Source organism: Melospiza georgiana, chromosome 7, assembly GCF_028018845.1.
Source record: "Melospiza georgiana isolate bMelGeo1 chromosome 7, bMelGeo1.pri, whole genome shotgun sequence".
Lineage (NCBI taxonomy): Eukaryota > Metazoa > Chordata > Aves > Passeriformes > Passerellidae > Melospiza > Melospiza georgiana.
Genome location: NC_080436.1, coordinates 29,043,029 through 29,058,333, shown reverse-complemented (window position 1 = coordinate 29,058,333; position 15,305 = coordinate 29,043,029). Strand labels below are relative to the sequence as shown.

General features: G+C 44.1%; 1 protein-coding gene across 1 annotated transcript in view; it reads right to left on the bottom strand.

Moving 5' to 3' along the window:
• GLI2 (GLI family zinc finger 2) overlaps positions 1–12,474 on the bottom strand; it is a 187,633-nt gene extending 175,159 nt beyond the window's left edge. Inside the window, exon 1 of the mRNA XM_058028387.1 lies at positions 12,409–12,474. The gene's annotated coding sequence lies outside the window, so the exon portion shown is untranslated. The remainder of the gene's footprint in view (positions 1–12,408) is intronic.
• Positions 12,475–15,305: the final 2,831 nt, after the last annotated feature.

Sequence of the window (15,305 nt, the reverse complement as noted above, 5' to 3'; positions counted from 1 at the left end):
ATCCTAACATTATTCCCCAGCAGCTTCTTGCTTATCAGAGAAGTGATCTGCAGTTCTGCCACTGGACCAATTCAACTCTCTTTTCTGCAGAAACCCAAGCAGTGGCTTTCCTGAGTTTTTTTCCTTGGTACAGTGAACTTAATAGAGATGTCGAGCACAAGTGCTGGCTGCTTCCTACCCCTGCTGAAATTGGGAGCAGACCTCCTGCAAGGAGGCAGCCCCAGGGAGCAGCTCTAATGCAAAGCAGCCTTTGCCATTCAGGAGAGCTGCAGCACCAGGCTGCTGCTGCCAACTTTTCTGCCACGTTCATCCTGGCACTGCAGATGAGGAGGAGGAGCGGCATCCCGTGGCCACACTGCTGGAGTGACACCCGGCTACCCGAGGGGTGGCTGGACTCTGACCTCCCATTTAAGCACAAGTTGGTCATGAGTCAGAAAGCTCCACTGCTGGGGGGACGGGCAAAACAACATTTCAGAGGCAAACGCCCTGGGAGCCACGCTCGTCACTGACGGAACCCAAGAGATCTGGATTAATTTGCCTTTTTGCTTTCAGTTTACTTCTTGCGACCTCACAGTAAACCGCTTAACCTTGCAGGCAATAAAGCGAGATGCCAGCATGTTCAGCTCATAGTACTCACACTATGCTCTAATCCAGTCTGCATGTCCAGTCCTGTCATTAGCTGGAGGAAACATTAATCCAAGACAGTAGAAAAGAAGGAGTAAAAAATTGTTTCTGGAAATGCAATTATTCTAATGGCAAACTGTGGAGGTTTGTTATCTAGACCCACAGCTGAGTTAAACTGAAACATATTATATTTAATGAAAAAAAAGTTTTAACCATATGTTTAGTCATTTGTGAGCTCTTGATCCTAACGCACAACATAAGCTGCAATATCAGTGTCAAAAGTGCCTGATTTAAAGCATAAGAGGCAGAGTTACATGAAGTCAAGTTAAAATCACTTCTGCAAGTTTGTGGGCAGAGACCTTCACGTGGACAGACAGGTACAGGAGAACACATCCTAGGGTCTGTGTTGGACGGGGGGAATGGAAAGTTTTTTCATTAGAAGTTTTTCTGTGAGATTGGCTAGAGGGAAGATGATATAGCTGGGGGGGAAGACTGAGACAGCTAAAGAATAACACATGGTATGCTTTCAAAACATACAGCAACATGTGACATTCGTCTGCAAGTCTGGCGCTGAGGAGCCTGTGGTCTGGCAGCAGGAAGAATTTCTGCTTTTTATTTCTTAAATCATTGCAGGCATTTGAACTAAACCCCCCACCTAATAGTCTGAGGGGTGGAACATAAAATCAGATTTTACGTACTGTACTTTCAGTCAGCCATTTTCTCAGCGGATTTTTTATCCTCCAACTCAATTCCCACATCATTAAAGTGATGCTGTCTCTTTAAAACACAACGTGGTGCCGTGCCAAAGCCTGCAATAAGAATCACTGGCACCAAAACAGTCAAAGCACACAGCTTAATTCTCTACTTAATAAGACAATTAAAGAAGAGTATTTGGATACAGCAGTCTGCAAGTACCAACACAGAGCACTGATGTCTCCAAAGGCATGTTGATCTGAAGGCTTTATCAGAAAGCATCTGTCACAACCAGATGCCATCAACACCTGAGAAAAGTGTGAAATAAAGTGGGTTAATGTGGCTGTGATACGCACAAAGGCTTGCACTGCCCAAGTCCCTGTTTGTGAGCATTTAAGAGGGTGCAGGATAAAATGCCCAGATGTAAAATTGCTCACAGATTAAAATAAAATTAAAATATATGTATACAGCTACATCTGTTAAAATACAGCCTTGTGCATATTACTCAAATTACAATGGTATTAAGAGTACTGCATATTTTGAGTATTCACTGCCATAATCATAGAAAGGCTTAGAGCAAAGCTGTTTTTAAGTACTGTGCTTTGACAGATGCATTAATATACATGGATGAATTGGGGTACAGAGACTAACTCCGGCACCAGTGATTGCTCATATGGACTCCCTTGACCATATCTGCCTCTAAGTTTCCAATCAAGTAATTCTCAGATGTCATCTCCTAGCAGGCTTCATCCTGCAGAGCTGAACCAAAGCTAGAGAGAAAGATAACAGCAGCGATATGTGAACTAATTAGTCATTTGATTAGCCAGCAAGAAGACAAGGTCCTGCAGTTCTGTGACCTAAAAATGCCACTGATGACCTTAAAACTCCATCTCAAGGGTGTCTGGAAATCTGTAACCTCCAGGGAGAGAGAGAGAAATGGGTGATGCCTAAACTGCATTAGCTCACATGAGATGTTGAAAGAGCACAGACGTTAAGCCGAGGATAGGTGTGACATTTGAAGCACTCAGCCAGCAAAAGAGCACCTGCAGCTCTGCACTCTGTTTGAACTGCTGCACCAAGGACTCCCCGTCCAGCCTACATGGGAGGTTCGTGGGACGAGTGGTTTAGCACACCCAGAAAGCACACCAGGACCACAGACCTCATCCTAGCAACCCAACAACACATGGCAAGAGAGCAAAAAAATAAACCAGATAAAATCCCCCAACTGCTCCCCCTTCCTTAGAGCAGGGCTAACAGCCTGCCAGTCCCAGGCAGCAGCTCCTGGGCTGCACCATGCCAGCAGAAGAGAGTGACTGAGCAAAGGAGGGAGAAGTCACTTTGAAGAAGACATCCCAAGTGGTTGCCTTCTTCACTTCCACTGGAAGGTCTTACACTTCACTGGAGATCTGATTTTGGCAAACCCCATGAATGCACTACTTATTCCACGTGCAATAACAGGAGGAGGGAGTAGGGTGATGGCAGGAGGCTGAAAAGTTGCATCTTCAACAGCAAAGGAGGAAGACACCAAAATGACCAGGGTTAGTGGTCCCAAGTTGTTCTGTGTCCCCTTCCTCAGTCTGACAGCTGGAGCATTTCATCACCTGACTGTACCCAATGCACTAAAGGTTTCCAGCCTAAACTGAGGCAGTGCATCCCTGGAAAGCCAACATCCAGTGCAGAGAAACCCACAGTGACCAGAAATGGGCCAGCCCAAAGTGGGCGGCAGAGAGCAACACCAACTCACAAGCAGTGAGTTCCTCTCTACCAAGAAAGCCAATCTTATCTCCCACCTTCAACAGCTTGGGTGGAGTCTGATTCTCAGGTGTCCCTCTACTCTGAGAAGAGATTAAAGGAAACAAATGCATTGGCAAAGATGCTCCTGCCATCTGCACCTTGGAAATGCCCTCTGGAATGGAGAAGAGGAAGACCCCTCACCGTGCATGCTCCTGGGAGAATGGTGCAACCTCCAGCACTGCCCCATTTCATCCCCGTCCTCTCAATACAGATCTAGACTTGCCTTTCAACGCCCACTTCCCCCATGTGCTTGGACCCAGAGGGATGAAATCACCTCCAGCATCAGTCAATTTCTCAAAAGAAGTCCAACACATAGTTTAAATTTTACCAACCCCTGCCAGAAGCCTTGGAGTTATATGCAGAAGTAGGAACATTTTCTCAAATAGGAAATGGAGATTTAGAGTGCTGCAGCAAGGTCTCTAAAGAACTGCAAGCTTTGTTGGGATAATGCAACCCCAATACGCACAATGTTTCCCTCCTCATTCCCTTTTCTCTGCAGAAAATGGGGAAAAGACCCCAACTGCACACACAATAAATCAAGCATGAAAAATTGGCCATGGCCGTGGTTCAGAAACACATGTGCTGTGCTCAGCCCTGCTGCTCCCTCACAGCTCTCAGAAGCAGTAAGTTAAGAATCCAGTTACTGCAGTTACAAAGAAATGTAAGATTTCCAAATATGACTTATTGTGAATTGAAACAAAACCTCAAAATGCTGAAATTCTCCACAAAAGGAATTCTAAAACAATCACTTGGAGTCCACTGTAAAAGCAATTATATTGCTACTGTATTTCCTACAATGGAATTATACTTTAAAATTCTAAACAGAAACTTACTTCAACACAAAGCATGTAAAACAATGAATTGTTAACACTCTCAGAAAAATCCTCCATCTCTTTTTTCTGCAACTTTTTTACAACACTGACCTGGTTTTGTAGAAGATTTTAGTGTTGATGACTCCAGATATTGGAATATGAGTCCATCAACGAGTCCTAGCCAGGAAATACCAAAGCAGGGGTTGCCAAAGCAACATAATTAACTTGATCACGGTACATACACTGTGTGCCACTTCCCAAATGGCCCTTTAACACCCAGCTAAATCCTTGGCTTGAATGGGGCATCCGAATGAGTTTCTCCTCCAAGTTCCTCAAGAACACAGAGCAAAAGGAGAAGTTGTCAAAATTACTGAAAGCCAAGTACCACTCTGCTCCCTGGCCAATGGTCCCCTGCGCTTGAAGAGGTCAAGGAGCAATTCTTGAGCCTACTCCCCCAACTATGAGCTGTAGCAATCCCAGAAATGTGACCCTCTTGCATTTTATAAAGATTCACTTTTCATTCACTGTTACCAAATTTAAGAGGTTTGATTCTTTTATGGCATTATCAGTAAAATTACTACTGTTTGGGCAGGGAGGCCTGAATGCTGGTGCTAAACCTTGATCCTGGGCCCACAAACTTCAAAACCTGAATATGCTGTCACTAACTCGATGTGTACAATGTATCAAAAATAAGAATCTGTCTGTTCATATAGAAAAAAAATATAAAGAAAAGTAAGAAACAGAAAAAAAAATTGAGTGATGGGCTTTCAGCCTGTCATCAGGCCACTGTGACCTCAATTTTTGAGAAATAAAATCAAAATCTATTCTTATCTTCAGAGATTCAAGATGTATTTATGTGTCAAACTTTCTCCCCCTTGTCCTTAGCCTTTGGGAAGCACACTAAAAATCATATCAAAGCCTGCAAACCCTGCCATCACATTCCCATTCACCTCTGACCCAGGATGCCTACAGCTCTCACCAGCTCCTCAGTGCATCCTCCCCGCGCGGCAAAGGCGGCAGGTCTGGGAGCAAACGGCTCAGGATGAAATAAAGGCCACTTTGCATAGCAAAACTGTGCTGCCCCGCTCAAATTCTGAAGGCCAGAAAAGTTTTCTTTGGCGGTTTTCTGCTTCTTTGTATCTGTGAAGGATATTTCACCACCCTCTTCCTCTCCTTACATACAAATATTTGATTATTCTCTTTGAAATGTCTCTGTAACATCTACAGGCATAGGATGCCGAATGCAAACACTGATTGATTCTTTCTTAGCCATCAAATGTGCTTACACAGCAACTACACACAGCAAATGCACACAAATCTCACATTTCACATTTTAAAATATGAACATGCTGTGTTATTTTTTTTACTCAAACATAATGAATGAGCTTAAATATTAGAACTTGAAATTATTAAGTAAATCATGGCACCTGTAAAGCTTTTATTTGCATACCATTAATTCTTGATGGCATGTAAAACAAATTCATCACTCTCACTGTATTGTAGTCTGATTTATGTTAGAATTGGAAAAAATAAAAATCTTGAGCACAAAATTATGTTGACAAGATGTACGTGCTCTTCAAAGCACAAGATTTTTTTCTTTTCTGAAGCATCAAAACAACTAAATTATGGAAAAGAGGGCTGGGGAAAGCATCTTTAAAAATGACTAACATACTAGCGTCACACATACACACTCTACAGTTATTAATGTCAAGCATGGTGAAGATACTCTAGAAAATCATTACCATTCATAGCTACTAACAGCCATTAAATTTCAATCAATTCAACTTAACACAAGTGTACTTCAGCAGCCCTTACAGTTCCTTATAGAGGTGTCTCAGAAAGTCCTGTCTGACTTATTGCATTGTCCCCCGCACAAAGGGGCATTGCTGAGCATTGCTGTGAAAAGGAGCGATCTTGGTGTTGGGAAATGATGCTCTTTTAACACCGCTGCAATCAACAGACCTTGCTTTTAAAGACGGTGTGATAAAAGGGCTCTAACAGAGCTCCTCAGGTCAGCGTGGAGGGGAGCAATACACTGATTCTAGCTAGGAATGCCACTTTCCAAGCTGAAAAAAAAGAAATGCTGAGATGTTTTCAAGGGGTTTTCAATGAATTTTAGCGACGGAATCAAACTGCTTAACACAGCGCTAAACAACTTCCAGGTGATCTGCTTGCTTGAATAGACTATAATCATCAAATATACAGTTAAACAAAACAGGATTTAACTTCCAGAGACTGGGTATTTAAGGCTCTTAGTGATGAATATAAGCCACAGCACTGTAATATTACAGAATCTCCACTCTTCTGAATTGCATTGGTAACACGGGAAGTTTTCCCAGTGCCACTGCAGGAATTCCGCTGTGCAGCTAAGCATCCCCTGCAGATTGTGGGAAGAACCAGCTGGTGCCCTGCCGGGGGTATTTGCCACCTCCTGGCAGGGGTGAGGGACTGTGACCACGGGGGGCTCCTCTCCGAGGGGCTGGACCCGCACCGGCTTCCCCTGAGCAGCACGGCATCCCACAGAAGGGGTCTGTCTTGCTCTGGACAGATTTCATTAGTTTCATGTGAATGGGTTATCTACACTAAAATCCTACATTTCACAGGGGATAGGAGATGCTTTATTACTATTCCCCCCCACCCCCCAGAAGCCCAGATTTTTCCAGCAGGGCTCATTCTGCTGGGCACAAAGTCCTCTCTCTAGATTTACAGGCAGCTGAAGCTTGCAAGTGCCTACTCCTACAGAACAGAGAGTCACTCCATGCACAGAAAAACAGATGTGCCATCACTATAGCTGAAATTACAAACCCAAGTCCAGAGTCCCTTTTGTGGCTTTTAGATCATCCTTTAAAAGTATCAGGATTGATGCTACTATTCATTGGGAGAGTATTTAGGACTGTTCTACAGAACTCTATGGTTTTGCTTCCTCTGGGACTTAGACTTTGCATTTACCATGGGGTAGCAGTAAAGTTCTTAACAATTAAGAAACATCCAAGTAATCTCTCAGGCAGATATATGCTTCATTTTAACTCATTTCCCTACACTTACAAGCTGCACTAAATGAAATGAAATTAATGTTAAAAGGGGCGTTTATTGAAAAATCTTCCAGTGACAAGTTCAGAAAGTGCCAGAGTTCAAGTAAAGCATTCCATGGAAAATGTTAGCAAAGCTTAATCATACTGGAAGCCACATTTAATTACAGCTTTTTTAAAGTCCATCTGGGAAAAAAGAAGCGACTTAAATATGTCACCTGAGATGATCTAGATACTGAAACTATTTGTAAGTTAACAAAAGCATTTGCATCACAAAGCGCTCTGGGGCAGCACCACGGCAAAGCAGATGTGTAATGAACAAGGATCACAGGACCAAAACAATCAGGACTGTAAATAACTACTACTAATCTGCAATCATTTAAATTTGGATTTAATTGCTAGGCAGCAAATACATTTAATTCCTGAAGAGGTAAATGCTCTGCCGAATAAACACTTAAAGGTATTTAGTGACAGAAGCACCACAGTCAAGAATCCAAATGTCAGGAAGGCAGGGAAAAGCCAAGGAGCAGAGCTGGGGCTGCCATGAGTTCACAACTTTAAACAAACTTTTCCCTGGAAGAGAATTAATAATGTGGCCATCCCCACTGTACATACTGTAAGCGCTGCAGGAGTGACACAATGAGGCACATGGGAGGCAAGAGGGTAGTGACTATGGAACAAAATTCAATCTAGTGACTAATGAATAAAAAGTTCCTTTTATTTCTCAGTTGTTTTTGGTTCATTAAATTTTCCACAGATTTGCAGAGAAGAAAACGTGATCAATAAACCTTGACAAAAGTGAACATGTGAAATAGAGGAGAGAAAGGCACAGGAAGATAAAAGTGATATCCCGATCACAGATTTCAGAGGCAGATGACCAGAGCTCTGGGCTGCTGAATAATCTGAATAGACCATCATTTCTTTACAGCCTTTTACTTTCTTTTCCCTGACTGTTGGAACTCTTCATTCAATACAATAGTAAATGCACTAAAACTTTTTTTCTTATGCTAATGGTCGAAATCGGGCGCTCACAGTTAAAACACACTTCCCACCAACTTGTTTTCTTAAAAAAGAAAAAAAAATTAACCTATTCAAGTTAAACTAAAATGTCAAAGACAGCTTAAGGCTTACTCTCACCATTCCTCAAAATTAATGGTTTTCTCCCCAGTAGATACAAAAAGAAAAGACTTGAATAAGGATAAAGCTGCAAGACTCTTTTCATATGAAAAAGAACACTTAGAAAGTAAAAAGAAATACATCCAGTACAAAGATCCTGGTACCTACAGTTCTAATTTGTATTGTTTCCTCTTAGAATATTTATAATTGCAGAAAGGTGACAGCCAATCACAAATAATTGTGAAACGATAAGAAAAGATTCACCAGTGACTAATGTATTTGGGCAGTCATGCCCATGACAGTATCAGAAACGCTTCCACTCATTACAATAGGAGCCCAAGGGAGCCTATTTTCAATTTTTTTCTAATTTGGGTGTCCACTTCCAGGCACTAAGGCCTCTTTTTGCTGTAATACTGAATATTCATAAATCCCAAACAATTTTTACAGCTCTGACCTTCTAAATTAAAGGATAATTTACCTGTTCCCTTTGTGCAGCACATTTCATCTTTAGTGCATTTGGGTTCACTTTGTTTATAAGAAGTTAAAGATTATGGGTTGTGGTTTTACAGTAGCCAAGAGCGAATGAACAAAAGTTCCGTGGCCTCTCCTGGACTACACACATCGAACATGTATCCACTCCCAACTGGAGCTGGTCTGTAGAAAATTTGACCTGATTACCCACTATTTCCATTCCAGTCACTTGTTCACAAGGGAAACCTGCAATTTTGCCTCTTGAACTATCAAGACTGCCATGCAAGATGCAATTTTTCATTCCTTTTACACCAAACACCAGTTAGTTTCTAGAAGATGCATATATATGGGATCTGCTGTATGCACAGATCATGAATTGTGCACACTCCATGCATGCACACAAATGTGTGTACATACATGCAGATATGCATAGGCACACATGTATTATTTGCCTTTCTAACACGATGCCTTCTTGCTGTCATTCATAGGAGGATTCATTCTTTGCTGTTATTTTATTTAGTGTTGCATTAATTAATTCCCAAATACCTACAAGTTGTTTTGGTTTTCTTTACAAGGGTCCTGGCAGCAGAGCTGAAGCAAACCCTAAATACCACTTAATGCTTTGTGGCAAGTTGTCCAAATGTGCAACTGTTTAAAATATTTACCCAGGTACATAAGGGGGTTGTGCAGCTCTCGAACAATGCCCTGGAATCTTTCCCATCAGCAAGAAAGCGGACAAAAAGCAGAGACCGCTTAACCTCAGTGCCTCAGCAGCAAGTGAGAAGTGCAAATATTGCATTTCTATAAAGCCCTAGAAGCTTCATAGAAATGGAGTGGCAACTAATTAGTTTGATGCTATAGTCACATCTAATGTTCCTAAGTAGCTTCTTTGAAAAAACTCACTGCCTTGAAATCCTTGGCCAGATTATTAAGTGGAGGCTTTGTGATGGGGCAATAGATAGGTGTTTGCTCCACAAATATATACAGATTTTGGTGACTGCTTACTGAATCCACTGCCTTCACTAATCTGCACTGGAAACTTCACTATGAACAGAGCACTTCTCAGAGTACAAAAGCATGAAGTATCTGTGTACCTTTCAGACTACAGGGCAAACAACTGGCTTACAGTAGGGCACCAAAAACAGGGGCAGGCAGTTAACCAAGTTAACTTGCAAACAGAGAATGAGAATAATGAAACTGCTATTAGGTCATATGCTCTACCCTATCCTTAAACTAAAAAAGAGATGGGTCCAGAGGACTGAAAAATTCAAACATTCTCAATAGAAATAAAGTATCGGTTCATGAAAAATGTATTTTCAAGTCAGACAAAACTGTAGCAACTACATAACCCTTTCTGTGTACAGCTGATCACACAGCCCCAGAGCCTGTGCAGCTTCTATACAACTGTGCCACTGAAAGGGAAGTTGTGGTATAAACTTGTAAGATCATTAGAATCACAGAAAACATAATCAAAAATGGTTCTTTGACATTGAAGTTCACACTGCTTTTCAAAACAATGACAAAAATACTGCTCATTATCTATATGCAGCCAGAAGGCTGTCTTTTCTAAATGTGACTTCAGTGTGACATTTGGGAACACAAGCTGCTATGTATTGGATGTCTGAGGTCAAGTTCTATTCTCTTTTATCCAAGTATAACCTGGAGCAGCTTCAGTGAAATTATGCTAGATTTATATTGACATATGCATCTAGTTCAAATTCTTCTATGGCTCTAATTTTTCTCTAATTGAATGACCTAACACAAATAGTATTTGTCCATCTGTATACATCCCCATTGACACACTGGAGAAAAAAAAAAAAAGAAAGACACTGAAAGGAAGTTGGAAACAGTCCTCGAGATCTGTTTTCCTTTGAAGAACAGCAGTTGCATTTCTGGGCACTTCAAAGTCACATACTTTAAGCAATAACAACATTCGAGATCAAGTGAATCTTACCTCAACTTGCTTTAAAGATCAACTCTTTCACAAACACACACCAGAGGTTGGATATACACATACCTATAGATTAACAAGTTCATCTTCAGTCAATCAGGCACTTTGCAGTGCTACAGATAGGTCATGCTTTCAATCAAATGACAAATTTCCAGGAGTTGTTTACAGTGGAAAAGCCATAATGAATTTCATTCGCTTCTTAAAAGTTGTCAGTTTTGCAATAACATTCAATACTACATTTTTATTGCAATTCAAAGTTTGACAGGTGTCACCATTTCCTGACGTTACAGCCCAAATACAAATTACCATATCCACCCATCAGAAAAGCTGAACCAAACCAATTCACCAACTGTAGTTGCTGTATGCAGCAATTATCGCGCAATTCAAACGTCTCAGCAGTATAAACAATTAGTTAATTATCTAGCACAATCCTCTTTTCCAGATGAATTTAGTTTCTTTTCTAATGAAGTTAATTTTATTAGATTTAGAACTTAAAAAAACCAAAACAAAACCAACCCCAAAAAGACCTCCAAAGTTTTTCTTAAAGCAAGGTAGCTAGAACAAGCAGATAAAATCAGCAAGTCTTACAACAAATCAGTCTATTCCACTTGTGTGTATTTTGAATTTCATGGCTTATTTACTTAACTTTTTTGGCACCAACTCCACAGCGCATGCCAATACAATATTTGTTTAAATGCTGTTTTATGCACATGCTAGTAACGCTTACTTTCAAATTCTTGTACATCCCAAGAGCCTCAGTTGAAAAAAAAAAAAAAGAATAAAAAGAAAAAGCAAAAAAAAAAGGGGATTGGTAGGGGGTAGACAAGCTTTTACAACTAGCGCCTTTATCTGTGGCCGTAAAAATATAAACACCATACACCAATAAAATGCTAATTTCTGTAAGCACCAAGTTTTCCAGCACCTGGGGCAGTACGAAACGCGAGGGCAGCTATAGGAGACACAAGTTTCAGTGCCCCGGCCGGCGGTGACCCCACGCCTGGGCCTTTGGGCACCCGGGCCATGCAGCGGGGCCGAGCCGGGTCCCGCCCCGCGGAGGGGGCACCGCACCCGCGGCTCAGCCCCGGCCCGGCAAGTTTTGAAGCCCTGGCTGCAGGTTAGCTAAATGAATGAATAAATAAATAAGCCCGTAAACCTCGGAAAAGCCGGCAGCAGGACCACTGATAAATCACCCTAAGCCCCCGCGCTGGAAAAGTCAGGTTTCCCAGGAAATGATGGCAATCACTTGAGGCAGAAAAGGCATCTAGATGAGCCCATCTCCCTCCCCTCCTCCCTGATTGTTTTAAAGCCACCGAGTCCGGGGGAAAAAACTCTCAACTCTCTAAGTCCTTAATAGGATTGGAGTCCGGGTCTCTCCAAGCCGCTCCTCATCACACAGGGATCAAGTTGCAGCAGGGAATTTTTTAAATTCCTCAGCAAATATACTTGTCGAAAGATTGCCCCTCCCGGATGGGGGGATGACAAGGAGGCGAGGGGGCAACTTCATTTTTCCTCTGAAAAAAGAGACAAACTCTATTCTGGCTTTGGGGAGCTCTGCCGTCCTCCGGGAGCCAGGGCAAGACGGTCCCGGCAGCAGCCCAGGGCTGGGACTGTCACCGCAGCCCCCGGGAAAAACAATGGCCGTGGAGGCACGGTCCCGGAGGGGTCTGGCGGGGAAAGGGGGGGACACGGCGGACACACGCGCGGCCCCATCCTCCCCGCTCACCTGCGAGCTCGGGGGACACACGGGATGGGCCCCCCTGAGCACCCGCAGCGAGGAGAGCCCCTCACCAAACTGCACCCTCCCTCACACACACCACCCACCGGCGCAGGGCAGCTCCAGCCAAAGCGGGAGGAGAGGAGGGGAGGAAGAAAAAGAATAAAAAGCACAATGAAAAGACACAATAAGCATCAACTTTACCCAAAAAGCGGAGCAGCAAGTTTTCAGCAGACGAGCGGTTGCCGCGGAGCAGCGCTGCTCCTCCGGACCCCCATCATAAACTTGGGGGAGGGGGGCGTGGGAGGGACTTTCCCTCCGTCCTTCCCTTTTGTGCCGCTCCCCCGCTCCGCTCCGCTCCTCGCCAAAAGCTGCCGCGGATCCCGGCGGCGGCGCGGTGCTCTCCCGGCGGCAGGCGCGGAGCAGCTCCGCGGAGGCGGGCGGGGAAGGACGGGGAGAGGGAGGGAGCGAGGGAGCGCTGTGGAGGGCCGGGGGCGGCGTGCAGAGGTGAGGGGCTCCTGCTGCCCATCCGCCCGGGCCGCCGGCGGGACACGGCGCGCACACGTTCACCTACTTTATGTATATAATAGATATACGCACACATGCACACACACGAGAGATGAAGTTGAGCAGCCTGCAGGAAGACGCTGGAGCGCTTTCAAGCCCTGACACAAGAGGAAAACTGGCTCTAGGGTCTGTTTTCTCTTCCACCCGCCCTTTAAGAAAAAAAAAAAAAAAAAAAAAAAAAAAAGGGAAATCTAAACCTTTCCACCCTTTTGGCGCGGGAGCAGCGCACCGCTCCGGATCTTCTCTCTCCTCCCCCCAGCCCCTTTCATCCCGGCTCGCCCCCTCGCCTCAGCGAACCGCACCATTTCGGGTGCGGGGCTTTCTGTGGGGCGCGGTGGATCCGCTCCGCCAGCCCAGCCCGGCCCGGCCGCGCCGCTCGGGAGCGCCGGGAGCCCCCGCACACCGCGCTCAGCTGGAGCGCATCTGCAGCGAGCCCACACAAATCCCCTTCTCGAGGAAAGCTGCCCCCCCTCCCCAAACAGCACAAGTTTGGCTTGTGCAGATTCGCTCGCGGAGAGGCGGGGATGGAGCTGGGGGTGGTTTCCCTCCAACTTTGGTGGTTGCTTTTTCCCCGCGAGTTTGCGCGACTTTTTCAAGCCCCCGCCACAGCAGGGCTGGAGGCAGCAGAGCTCCGCGGAACATCCTCGCACACGGGCGGCTTTACCCGCCAGGAACATCTAGGGGGAGAAACGCGTTCATTATAGACTGTTCCCTAAACGCGATAAGCAGCCGCACCGGAGGTTGAATCTAGTTTCATCCTCTTGTTTTGGGACTAAGGCTACGAGGAGGGGAGAAAGAATCTCCAAAAAGTGCCCTGCTCCCACCCCGATTATCTTCGCTTTTGCTCCGTTCTACATTAAACAGCAGTACCAATGAGAAACGCAGCAGCCTGAACTTGGACTTTGGCCAGGCTGGGCTTGTTATTTAAATTGTTTTGATTTCTTTGGCTATGGAATTTATCAAAAGTTTAAAACGCAACCAGATGCTGTTGGGAAGGGTCACTGCGCTGTACTCCAGAGCAAGCTCAAACTCGCCGTATCATCAGGGTATCTGACTCCGGCAGGATTATGGCCAGTACCATGGCAACCGCATGCCACATCAGCCCCCAGCTTCACTTTCAGTCCCTTGGGCAGTGTTAACATTTGCCAGCGGATTTGCCCGACACGCATCCCAGGTCCGGGCAAGTGGAAAATGAGCACAAACCACTCAGAAACCTTCCTCTTCTAGCCTGTGCAAAGCAACCTGGCTGGACTGCTTCATACTACATTTTTAATCCCAAAAACCAGCTACCAATTTGGGTGCCTTCTGTCTGAAATTTTGCGCACATATCTTTTTCTCATTTTTTTCTTCTCTTTTTTCCCTCCTTATTTTCTGGATGTCATTAGAAGGCTAGTATCTGAGGGTGACAACTGGCTCACCATGCACTCCCAAATCGCATTTATTCCATTCAGATAGCCTGGGAAGGACTGTGAGGCAGATTATTTTGCCAACCACCAACACTGCAACTTTTTTTTTTTTGGTCAAAGTCTTGTATTAATATGCACTCAGTGTTTTATCCAAAGAAATTCTCTCCTCTCTCCGTGGTACACATGCAGTCGGTGCTGGCACAGCAGCACAACCTTCCCCATCCAAGTGGACAATTTTGTGCAGAGAGGAGTTTCATTGCACCTACTACTGATGAGCACCATGCAAGGGAGAAGAGGCTTTGGTTACCAAAAGAGGGATCAAAAAAAGTCTTTGATCTCCAAAAACAAAGCTCACTTTTATTCCCAGGTTACTTTACTTGGGAAAGATGACCCAGCAGCTTAGGAGATAGGTTAGAATAACGGGGTTTTGGATGGATCAAAACGACAAGCTGGCAAAACAATAACACTAGATATGTTCTAAATTCCTGCTGCACAGTTATAAACATGTGTACATCCAGACTCCTGGCCAAGAACATATTTAAAATCAAAAGAAGGAAGAATTAAAGGATTAATTCAGAGTTATGTAAAGAAGGACAGTTTTCCCTTCCAGAATTCTCACATGCCAATCTTTTAGAAGATGGAGATTTTTAAGCCTGAATGGAAACTCCTCCTTTTTGTCTGAAGGATGACGGCTGGCGATGGCTGGTGACGGCTGGAGTTTTTTGAGAACTTTGAGTTGGCTTTTACATTATCTGCCTGCTGTAGCTCATCTATCCTTCCCTCTCCTGCTCTGCTCATTGAACTGCCCTCTCTTAATCTTCCATAGGTGTCCGAGATTAAATAGACGACAGGATGACTGACATTTGGTACACATAAAAGAACCAAAATATGAACAACGGGTCAAAGTGCAAGCCTTCCCTCTTGTCTTCCCTCCTGCTCTTGTACAACTTGATAGGGATGAAACCAAGTAGGGATGTAAGGATATATGACAACGTGCACTTACTATATCTTGCTGTAGCACGATCATGTGGATATAGAAGATATATTCCAAAATGTTCAGGACTAAGGAAAGAGGGTCTTTTAATCACAATTTTAGAAAAAACCTCTCGCAATGATAAAAGATTGACA